We start from the raw sequence: 12,218 nt of genomic DNA, 5'->3' as shown, positions 1-12,218 counted from the left end.
TCCAACATTCAGGGGTTTCAGCTCTCATAGTTATACCCCTAACTGTCTTTGAAGTCTTTGTGTTCAGGGGGGGCACTGACCCCTGTCCAAACCAGTTCTGGGTGTCTCCCTGCCAGTGACACCTTCCTCCTTTGATAGTGGGGGTCTGGATCCTTAATCACTCATCAGGGGATGGAGCCATGTTTTTACCTCCAGGGGCTACTCCTCCCCCCTACACTCCAGATGCAGGTCAGCCTGTTGCTGTCTCACCTCCTCCCCTGGGTCAAGACATTCCCCAGATCCTATCACTTTCAAATCCAGACAGTCAATCCACAACCAGGCAGAGACACACAGAAATGTTAGAGCACAAAAACCCAGCCACTTCTAAAAGAGTGGTTTCTAAACACACAATGCAAAAACCACCTTCACAAAAAGATGTGTTATTAAATTGTGAGTTCAGGCACACTGATCTTCACCACTCCATCTTAAGCCTTTGGGAAGATATGCTGGAAACATATTACACAGCCTTCCCCCATTCTGTCCTATGGGTAAGATGGCCTTTCAACAGTGAAAAATGAAATGGAGAGTATTTCACTGTTAGGACATGGTACACTCCTCACACTGATCAGCAGTGACAAAGTGCCCAAAGCATCAAATTTGGCAACACCATGTCAGAAAAAATGTTTAGGGGGAAAGCAAAATGTTTAGGGAACTTTAGACAAAAAAGGGCCAAGTCCAACAAGAGCTATTAGTAGAAAGGAAATGTTGTGACAGAAGTGAGCAATTCACTTTGTATATAATTGAATTAGAAAGGTTTCGTTTTGCATCAATGCCCAATCTGCAATTTGGTAAAATGTGCTAGCACAGGGGTTAGAGTTTTTCTGAGACCTTCTACACACATCTTTGTTCAGAGGTATTAGTAGAGAGCAGGCTGTTTGTAAAGTCATATAACACAGCAGGTACTAGTTCTGTAAGTTCTTCCACACAGATCATTAGCTCTCTGCTGAGGTGTCACTGGGGGGGGCTGCAGTTACAGAGTAGTACGGTGCACCCAAGAGTTCAGAACAATGAAAGAAGACAGCAAACAGTTGGAGAGGCAATAGTGCACCAGCAAGGACACCTCTGACAGGGCAGCCTTCAAGACCTCCCTCAACCTCTACCGCCGCCTGCTGAGGGCAACAAAGAAGACAGCAATTGCCACATGCATCGAAACCAGCACCAACACACCAAGGAACTTTTCAACATCGTTAAGGAATTCTCCTTTCTGGCTGCCAGCGAAAACAACATCACACCCTCACAGGAGCAGTGCTACAACCTTGCCCACTTCTTCCATGACAAGATCTCAACCATATATAGAAACTTCGAACCCCAACCCACACTTAAGGACTTCCTTGACAGATACGCCGCCACTGTAACCGAAATAAACCACACACTGACCACATGGAACATCCTCTCCACCCAAGCCACCACCTCCACCATGAAATCAATTCACTCAGGAGCTCCCACAGACCCATGCCCGCACCACATCTTCAACTTCAGAAACCAAATGATCAGCCAGGAACTCACCACCCTACTCAACACCTCTACACCACTGCAACATTTCCTAATGCCTGGAAACACACCAAAGTCAAACCACTACTCAAAGAACCCTCTGCGGATCTCTCCGTTTCCATTCCCAGTGAAGGTGCTGGAAAGGATCATCAACAATCAACTCATGACACACCTGGAGCAGAACCAGCTACTCAACGCCTTCCAATCCTGCTTCCACAGCAATCACAGCACCGAAACCACCCTGATTGCAGGAACCGATGATATCCAAACCCCCCTCAACCAAGGAGAAACTGCAGCTTTGATTCACCTCGACTTCTTGGAGTCATTGACAACATATCCCACTGATCGAAAGACTCCACCACACTGGCACCCAAGGGAACACACTCAGATGGATCACCTTCTTCCTTACCAGAAGAACTCAGAGGATCCAACTCCCATCTTTCTCCTCTGAACCCAAGGAGATCACCTGCGGTGTCACACAGGGTTCATCCCTTAGCCCCACGCTCTTCGAAGCATATATGACCCCGCTAGCCAGCATCGACAGATCCCATGGTCTCAACATAATTTCCTGTGCAGACGACATCCAACTCACCTGCTTGCTCATTGACGACCCCACCACCACCAGAACCAGCTGCCACAAATGCATGTAAAACATCTCCGGCTGGATGAAGAACAACTGCCTGCAGCTGAACTCAGACAAGACGGAAATACTGATCTTTGGCAATAGCAGCAACACATGGAACAACTGCTGATTGCCATCAGACCTAGGACCCGCCCCTACTCCCTCCAACCGAATCACTGACAGATTATCGAAGGTCAGAATATCAACCTACAAAAATATCGCAGCAAGAATATCGAAGTCAAGAATATCGACATCCTATCTACATTATTGTAAGTACAAACATATTGGAGAAAAAAAAAATCGATATAAAAAATATTGTTGTTAAAAATATTGTTTTTTTTTTAAAGTTAAAAAACTAATGTAAAATAAAGTACATAATACACATAATTAAAATAAACATAGTTAAAATTATTACAAAATGTTTAAAAATTATAAGTAATATATATATGTATAATGTAAAAATAAATAAACCATATAGATATATTATAAAGTATATATACTTACTTATTAATATGTTTTAATAATTATTTTAATAACCTATACATTGTTTACAAAAACTTATACATTATAAATACATCTATCCACATAAAACAATATTATAAATAAAAATGCAATAAATATATGTAACAAATTAAAAAAAATAAAATTATTTTTAATCTTTTTAAAATGAATTATATACTACATCAGCTAAAATAATACAAAAAATATTAGATAGCGGAGGGAATAAAATTACTATTTCGACTCCAAAGAGTGCAACAGTAGGGAAAATGTTGGATAGCGAAGGGGTAAAAATTACTATTCTCACCCCACTGAGTGCAACAGTAGAGAAATTGTTGGATAGCGTAGGGTTTAAAATAACTATTCCCACTCCAGGGAGTGCAACAGTAGGGAAAGTGTTGGATAGCGTAGGGGTTAAAATTAGTTTTCCCAGTTCAGGGATTGCAACAGTAGGAAAAGTGTTGGATAACGTAGCGGTTAAAATTACTATTCCCACTCCAGTGAGTGCAACAGTAGGGAAAGTTTTGGATAGCGTAGGGGTTAAATTAACATATTTATTAGTTAAATATTTTTTGTAAAATAAGTAACATATTAATAATTAATTAACAAAAATAATAAATACCAATAAAATTAAATCAATATTTACTTAATTATAATAAATTACTTCCCACCCTATTCGCCTATAAACCCACAACCTGCTGCACATAAAAAATAACACAATTAATGTAATTATCAATTAATCAATGAATAAAAATTAATGACCAATTAATAGTTAATTAACAGTAAATTAATTAACAATAAATAAAGATTAATAATAAATTAATTATAATTAATATAATGATAAATTAATCAATTAATAAAAATTAATTACCAATTAATAATTAATTAACAATAAATTAATAATCAAAAACAATAAAGAAAACCATATTAATTAATTGTAATTACATTACTTCCCCCCCTATTCCCCTATAAACCCACAACCGACTCTTATACTAAAACGCAAAATTTACTTTTTTTTACTAATTTCTAAACTTTAATACATATATTTAAAAATAGTAAAAATACATTACAAAAAATTTTAAACATACATATAAAATACATACTAAAATACATAACACTAATATAAATAGCGATATTATTAACAACTGTATTTTTGCTAACGATATTACTTACTTCGATATTACTTACTTCGATATCAAAAAACGATATTACTTACCTTAAGGTCGATATTCTGGTCACCGATATTCTTGACATCGATATTCTGTCCCTACAATATTACAAACTCGATATTATTGTAGGTTGATATAAGAAATTCAATATTTTGACTGCGCACCCCCTCCAACCATGCCAGAAACATCATAATCATCATTGACAATAAGCTCACAATGAAATCACAGATCAACGCACTTTGCTCCATCTGCTTTCTCACTCTGTGCATGCTACGTAAGATATTCAAGTGGCTATCCCTACACATGAGATGCACTGTGACATAAGCCCTCATCAGCAGCCGACTGGACTATGGCAATGCCCTCTACGTAGGAATCGCTGCACACCTTCTACAAAGACTTCAGACCACACAGATCGTCATAGTCAGACTCACCCTCTGCCTTCTCCAACGAACCTACATCACACCCTACCTCAGGAAACTCCACTGGCTCGCTGTACAGAAGAGATGCCAATTCAAGCTGCTGACCCGACACACAAGGCTCTACACAAACAAGGACTCACCTACATTAACCACTGCCTTAACTTTCACCAACTACCAAGAAGACTACTCTCTGCCTCCCTTTCACTTGCTCATACTCCCCGCATCTTCCAAAATAGAAGTGGAGGACACTCCTTCCCCCACATCACAGCAAAGACCTGTAATAGCTTCCCCACGCACCTACGGACCCTCACCTCACTTCCAGAATTCTGAATGGCCCTCAAGACCTATCTGTTCAAATAAGCCCCCTGGGCCTGCAAGTGCCTGGATACCCTTTGGGTGATTAGCCATGCTTTATAAATCCTGATTGACTGATATGAGATAGGATCAGTGTTTTATGAAACTCTACCAGGCAGAACGTATAGCATGTTGAAATGTACTAGTGCAGAGCCCAGGTTTTCTGGTAATCCTTCTGCACACTTTCTACTCTGGTCAGAGGGATGACTAGAGAGGGTGGTCTTACTGTAGTGAACTGAGCACCCTATTCATTCAGGGAAAACATCTTGACAGATCAATGACTTTCTCTGTAAAGCATTTTACATGCAGCCTTCACCCTGAAGAGAGGCCTCACTGGACAGGCTATGTTGTCATTTAAAAAAACATTTACCCTGTATACTTTTATAATAAAAGAAGCCCCTCTCTCATCAAACTCGACCATACAGAATATGCACCCTGTTAAAACACTATCATTCTAGGCCTAGTGTTTCCATGGATCCTTCTACACACATCCTTTAACCTCTTCATAATTGTCAGTAGACAGCTGTTTGTAAACTGAACCAACACCATCTCACTCTGAGAAAACATCTGTAGAGATATAGTTTCATTAGTAAATCCCTTCACACCCACCATTTAACTTGTAGAGGGGTGTCAGTAGACATGGTGTGCTGTTATAAAACCGAATTATTCACTCTGTATGGGCGTGTATAAGATGAAGTTACTCTTTCATGAAACACTGCTACAAACAAACTGCATCCTATTTAAATCTGTCAGGAGAGGGCCTAGTGTTTGCCTAAAAGCTTGTATGCTAACCATTTACTTTGCTGTCTGTAAACCTATTCAACCACCATGTTCTCTCTGAGGAGACACGTGTACAGGGCTGGATTATTCACTAAAGCTTTTTAAACCCAACCTTTAACTTCTACCAACCTATGCGTTATATTACAAACCTCTACTTTTACATCAAACCGTATTATCTCCACTCTGATAAAAATGTAGTAGCACAGAGGCTATTGTTTGTCAGAAGCCTTCTGCACATACCCTTATTTTGTTCAGAGATATCAGTAGACAGCTTGCTGTTTATAAAGCCATGTAACACAAGAGGTACTAGTTCTCCAAGGTCCTTTATACAAAGCAATAGCTCTTTGATGAGCTGTCACTTAGAGTGACTGCTGTTACAGGGTAGTATGAGATAGAATCACTGTTTGCTCAAACTCTACCATTCAGAACGTATAGCATGCTGAAACATGTAGCACAGGGCCTACTTATTCTCTCAATCCTTCTAAATATACTATCTATTCTGCTTGGAGGAAATATTTGAGAGGGTGCACTTACTGTAGCAAAGTAAACACCCTATTCATTTGGAGAAAAGATCTTTAAAGAGGGATGAGTTTGTCCGTAAAGTCTGTCCCACCCAGATTTCGCCGTGAAAAGATGTCTCAAGAGAAAGGCTATATTGTTATAGGAAAAGAAGCATTTAGCTTCTATATACTTATAAGAAAAGGAGACCCTCTCTCATCAAAGTCAACACTAGAGAATCTGCCCCTGCTAAAATGTGATAATACAAAGTATAGTGTTTCCATGGACCCTTCTACAGAGATCCTTTCTATTTTTCTTTGCTTGAAAACTGAGTCAAACACCTTGTTAACTCTGAGAAAAGATCTGTAAAGAGAAATGGGTTCATTAGACAAACCCTTCACACCCACTGTTTAATCTGTAGAGAGGTGCCAGTAGAGATAGTGTGTTGTTGTACAACTGAATCATTCATACATCTGTTGTCTAATAGCAGATGTCATTATAGAAGGCGAATTAATCAGTAAATCCTTTTACACCCAGTCTTTAATCTGCTCAGAGCTATTAGTAGAGAGAGAATGTTGTGGTAGAAGTGAGCCATTCAATCTGTACAGAATTGTATTACAAAGGTTTACTTTTCTATCAAACTTTACAATGCTGAATCTTCACTCTGTTAAAATGTGATAGTATAGGGCCTAGAGTTTCTCTGAGACCTTTTACCCACACCCTTTACTCTGTACAGATTTATCAGTAGAGAGCTTTCTGTTTGTAAAATCATATGAGACAGTAGGAACAAAATATTTTTGAGGAGTTTCTAGTAGACAAGGCGTTTGTATTAAAGAGAAAGCTATGTATTCTTATTTTGAAGAGAATGAGAGGTTTACATAAACTGGTTAATTTCCTTTTAAAAATACTGTCATCAAAAGGACTCTTTTTAAACAAATACTGGAGAGCAACTGTGAAACAAAAGATTAAACAACTGCAATGCCTTAATCCATGTTGAGATAGGAGACTCACAAACCTTAATGGACAATCATTGGCTTACTTATTAGAACAGATGTGTGACAATACTTTCTACCACATACAAATGCTGTCTGTGTGCCACACTAAAATGTGCAATGTAGTAAGAAGATTATATTTTGTGAAAAGTCCAGCTCTCTAGCTTCAGAAACGAGATGATATCCTATTAGGAGGTACTCATTCTGAAGTTGGTTCTATTGCAGATGATATTCGTACTTTGGGCCTGAAAGGCCAACTGACAAGAATGAGATGCTTGTGGAGACCAACACTGAAATTTGTAATAGTAGCACATATTTAGATAATTTTAAAAAGGATATTGATGCATTTGCAAGAACTGGAGAAGTTCCAGACAAAGGGGCCGATTCCGATCCCGGGTCGGACAGCTCTCCGAGAGCTGTCGGTAGCCTTATCGTGCGATCGACACGTACCCGTAGCCGGTCCGTCCTGTAGAGGAAGTACAATGCGCATAACTGCCAAAAACACGACCGACACGTAGGCTGTGATTCAAGCTCCATTCTCCGTCCGAGCCGTAACTCTGAACGCCGAACCGAGTCGGCCCAAAGCAGTATCCACAGCAGTTTCCGCCCTGACAAGTATGATGCGTACTTCCCACGTGCCGGACAGGTCGCCACGTACGGCACATCACAGCATCCGGAAAACAAGCATATCAGCTATGATTCGTGCCACAACTCAATCCACGGCTACGAGACGGACCAGCTTCCAGCGGGAACGAGACGGAGCAACAAGCAGCGTGTACGACACAAACACATCATGAATCCCATCGCGCAGGTCATACCAGTACTCTACATCTATGACCGGATCAGGAACTGACGCCGACAGCGCAGGCTGTAAATCAGACACCTACCACACAAACAAACTACACGTACCCGCAAAATGGCACACACACACAGGGGATCCACATCCTGGCCACTAACAACAGGCCACCATAGGGGTTGCATGGCCAGCACCACTGACACCCCCACCTATAGGGCTTATGTTGCCCATCACCCCTGCCACCCCAGCCATAGAGCATATGTTGCCCATCACTACTGCCACCCCCACCCATAGGGAACCTGTTGCCCATCACCCCTGCCACCCCCACTCATAGGGGACCTGGTGCCCATCACTACTGCCACCCACAGCCATAGGGCATATGTTGCCCATCACTACTGCCACCCCCACCCATAGGGGACCTGTTGCCCAGCACTACTGCCACCCCCACTCATAGGGCTTATGTTGCCCATCACTACTGCCACCCCCATCCATAGGGGACCTGTTGTCCATCACCCCTGCCACCCCCACTCATAGGGGACCTGGTTCCCATCACTACTGCCACCCCAAGCCATAGGGGACCTGTTGCCCAGCACTACTGCCATCCTCACTCAAAGGGCTTATGTTGCCTATCACTACTGCCACCCCCAGCCATAGGGCGTATGATGCCCATCACTACTGCCACCCCCACCCATAGGGGACTTGTTGCCCATCACCCCTGCCACCCCCACTCATAGGGGACCTGGTGCCCATCACTCCTGCCACCCCCAGCCATAGGGGACCTGTTGCCCATCACCCCTGCCACCCCCAGCCATAGGGCATATGTTGCCCATCACTACTGCCACCCCCACCCATAGGGGACCTGTTGCCCATCACTACTGCCACCCCCACTCATAGGAAGGGTGATGCACCACACATCCATCATACTCCAATATTAGGTATGTCAGCAAAATACACCCCTCCTAACATCATGACAACAGTGTGTAGTCTGTGACAAATGCCCACAACAGTGATTATGACTTCGAACATACAATGTAACTAACAGCATGAGTGTGCCCTACACAAGGCAAGCATCACTATAGCACTGTGTCAATGTAAAAAGAACCCCCCTCACTGTGTAGAACAAAAGTTAAGTGTGGGCTTCCAAACTGCAGCAGATGTTGAGCATTGTGGTGATGGGGTCTAAACTCCCCCTCATCACAGTGACCAAAAGGTAAGTGTCATCATGGTCAAAGCTGCAAATAACAAACAGCATGTATGATCCCTGCTCCCAACACATGAAACACTTTTGGGGCGAAGTAGTGGTTGTGTCCCATTCCCACAGATATGTGGTGAGGCTAACAGTGCTGTGAACATATAACACACTCTCGGCCATGTGCAGACAGGCACCACACATGGGGGCTGACAATGCATACGGTGTACAATGACACAAGAGCAGAAGTGACCATAACAAAGCATACACACATGGCACCTAACAACCAGGATGAATGTGCACAATGATGTGATATGACTCACAGGGACAGCAGGGAAAATCACAGAAACAGCATCCAGACAATGGCCCACGACAGCAATACCAATACACTGATGCAGATGCACAATCACAAACAGGCAACCTCACACTCCACATCTGATACAACATGTGTATGTGTGTGTGTGTGTGTGTGTGTGTGTGTCTCAGTATCCCCAGGCAACTACATAACACATGAGGGGGGTTGAACCACAGTGACACAGATGTGGACACAGTGCCATACAAAAGTAAACCATCATTGGGACACCCTTAGTGGGCAATCAGGCATTGTGAGACGAGAGGGAGCACAACAGACACATGTGACAAAAGCTTGAATGAACACCAACAAACACAGCAAGAGACTGACACACAACAGCACAACCCCCAGTGACTGGACATTGGGTTGACACAAGCATGCATGACACCTCAACTGTGATGACAAAGGCAGATGTCGTACAAACTGGGAAACCCAGACATGTGTCCTGTTCCACAAACGTACATCACACATACACAAACACAAATCAATCAGCATGGCCCCTCATCCATGGACAAACGGGAGCTAGGGGACCATCCATGCAAACATTTACATCAGTCCACCCTCAACACCACACACCCTGAACTGCAACAATGTGCATCTGTGAAGCCCACATGGACAGGTCACATTGCGCATGCACCCATGACAAACACAGGAATGTTGGGAGGAACTAAGGTGCACAGACTCATCACACAAGGACAGTTTACAACCCTGGGGAATAACAGACATACTGCACAGTGTGCGGTACATGGCCATGACGTCAAAGCTCACGTAACATTCAGAATACCTGCCACAGTCCCAGGACAATGCAGAAGCCAAGGAGAACCACAAGGCACACATGCTGACACCTGCCAACATTGCAGCCATGTTCCCGACAAGTGGGAGCAGTCACACACACATACACATGTCTCAATCACTGAAAGGTACCACCTAGGGATAACTGCATGATATTACGAATAAACAAGTGCCTTGGGGAACCATGACTGTGTCCCATCTGTGTCTGACAACATCATCACCACTCAGAACTGACAAATCCCAATGATGATACACCAATTAACAGTAGTGTGTCATGCACCCACACATCTGGTAGCCCATGGCAAAGTAGTGGGATGAACATAGTACCACTCAGCAAGCATCAACAACAGGAACACATCAATGGAACACTGCCTGTGTATGAAAAGGGATGTGGACACACACACATGCTCATACAACACACACCATGGGCCCAGACTATGTCACGGGACAACACACTTACTTGAGAAAACCCAACTCCTGTGGAAGCCCAGCTGTGCCAAACATATTCACAGCACGTCTCACTCATGTCAGCAGAACACTTGGTCAGTCAGCCATCAGTTACCACACAATGAAGGCTCTGGTCACAACAGCCTGGGTACGTGAGTCTCCCCTAAGTCATCTGCACATACTCAAAACATATGTCTAGCAAGTTGCACAGAGGACCCAGTTGCTCCTATACCAATGATGCCCACACCTGTAGGTCCAGTGGTGATGCGCACAAAGTCTGTGAAATTGACAAATTGGACAATGGGAAGCACATCATATGTGCATGGGTGCAAGCCAGAGATGTGACCATGCAAATGAAATGTTCACAGAGATGTCCACAAATAGTTGATCATGACACACCCAGGTAGATTCAAAGGATGACATGGATACCCATCAGAATAGGATACATATCTCATGGACCACATGGAGTACCTCACATCAACACATCAGTATTCAACATTGGAAACCAAGCATTACAGGTGCAAGGGCAAGTTAAACATCATCAACATAATGTACAGCTAAATCAAGCTTTATTCAGCATATTAAAAGTTAAACGTCCATTCAAACAAAAGGCCAATGGCCAGTCCATGTCCAAATGCCAAGGAGTGAACTAGAGTGACAACTGTCACACGCTGCTTGCCTGCACTGCTGAGGACCGGGGTTATCCCTTCAGAGGGGCATACATGGGAGCAGGCCAGGCACTGCAGGAACAGGAGCAGGGCGCAGCAGAAGGAGGCAGTGAAGAGGTGGTGGATGCAGGCGAGACACTTGCAACTGCAGTGGAGCTGACTGAAGTGGTGGGTGCAGTCACAACTGTCGGGCACAAGTCAGATGGGTTGTGTGCCGGCACAACTCCAGTGGGCAGGTCAGATGGAGTGGATTGGGTCCCCACTGCAGTGCCCAAGCCAGACGGGGTGGCCGTGGACTCCACTGCAGTGCCTACATCCATGTGAGCAGAATGGGGTGCAGGTGAGGTCAGCAGGGTGGGGGGACACGGTGCACACATCAGTGGCACTAACTGTCTGACCAGATGTGGAGGAGCAAGTGGTAGGGGGGAGGGCCTTAGCATTTTGAGGATGGTGTATCTGTGGGTTGGGGAACCTGGGGCAGGGAGTGATGGGGGAACCTCTGGAGTGGTGGCCTGGGGGATGGAGGACGGAGACTTTGCCTTGGAGCTTCGTGGTGGGGGGGGTCTTGCCCTTCCAGCTCTGGGGGGACTTGCGGGTGGGGTTCCCAGTCTGACTGCGCCTGGGGGAGGGTGTCCGAGTGTGAGGGGCACTCCCCTCTGTGTGTGGGGACTTCCTCTTCCCCTTGTAATCAGGATCTGCTGGGTTGGTGGGAAAGAAGCCAAGGTCACAGAGGAAGAGTTTCTGGGGAGATGGGGTTGCAGGTGAGGCAAGGTAAGGGGGCTGAGAGGGAGAGCTTTCGGAGGACTGCAGAGTGGTTGTGGATGACTGTGTGTGTGTCTGCAAACCAGCCCCTGTGAATGTGGTATCAGTCCCCTACGCTTGCTTGTGTGCACGTCTAGACCTTGGTTTGGGTGTTTGTGTGCTGCCCGTGTCTGTGGCTCTGTGAGAATGTGCAGGTGTTTGTGTGCTTGGGACAGGTAGGCTGCCAGGAATCGTGGGTGGTGCAGGGGTAGGAGGGGTGCGGGACTGTTGGAGGAGGGACACTGCTGTCATCAGGGAGGAGGGCATGGATTGATTGGTCCTCTGTAGGGCAGACATGCCCGATGAAATGC

The sequence above is a fragment of the Triturus cristatus genome, chromosome 1_1 (assembly GCF_964204655.1).
Source record: "Triturus cristatus chromosome 1_1, aTriCri1.1, whole genome shotgun sequence".
Taxonomy (NCBI): Eukaryota; Metazoa; Chordata; class Amphibia; order Caudata; family Salamandridae; genus Triturus; species Triturus cristatus.
Note: the sequence above shows the minus strand (reverse complement) of the source record.